The 494-nt window shown below is 34.8% G+C and overlaps 1 protein-coding gene across 2 annotated transcripts in view; it reads left to right on the top strand.

Moving 5' to 3' along the window:
- Window positions 1–494, top strand: part of LOC106876482 (sulfotransferase 4A1) — a 71,098-nt gene that overhangs the window by 61,003 nt on the left and 9,601 nt on the right. The gene's annotated exons all lie outside the window — the stretch shown is intronic.

Genomic DNA, 494 nt, shown 5'->3' with positions numbered 1-494 from the left:
TCTTGAGCAAAACACTTGTCTCATGTTGCGCTGCGATCACTTAAACACATGGCACACCGTGCACCTGTTCAGGCAACGTCGATTTGATGGAAGGAGTGAACTAATGTACAGCATGAATATTTGATCAGTATAAACAATTCATTTGAGCAGGTCGGTCAGCAAAATAGCTGAACACTCATATGTTGTCTTCAATGACAACACTCATATGTTGTCCATCATACACACATACATGCACACACACACAAACTCACAAACACATACACACACACATACATTCAGATATACATACACATTTGTACATGTATATATTAATCGATATGTACAGTATTATATATATCCATTAAAGCCAATCTTACCAATCAGTTTCACATTAAGGGTTTGACAGAGTGTTAGATAACAACCTGATTATATAAACCTGTGCTCTTCAGAGATGGCAGTCACGGAATGTGTGTGTGTATATATTTATATATATATATATATATATATATATATAT

This window comes from Octopus bimaculoides, chromosome 24 (assembly GCF_001194135.2).
Source record: "Octopus bimaculoides isolate UCB-OBI-ISO-001 chromosome 24, ASM119413v2, whole genome shotgun sequence".
NCBI classification, from domain to species: Eukaryota; Metazoa; Mollusca; class Cephalopoda; order Octopoda; family Octopodidae; genus Octopus; species Octopus bimaculoides.
This window is presented reverse-complemented; position numbering and strand designations above follow the sequence as displayed.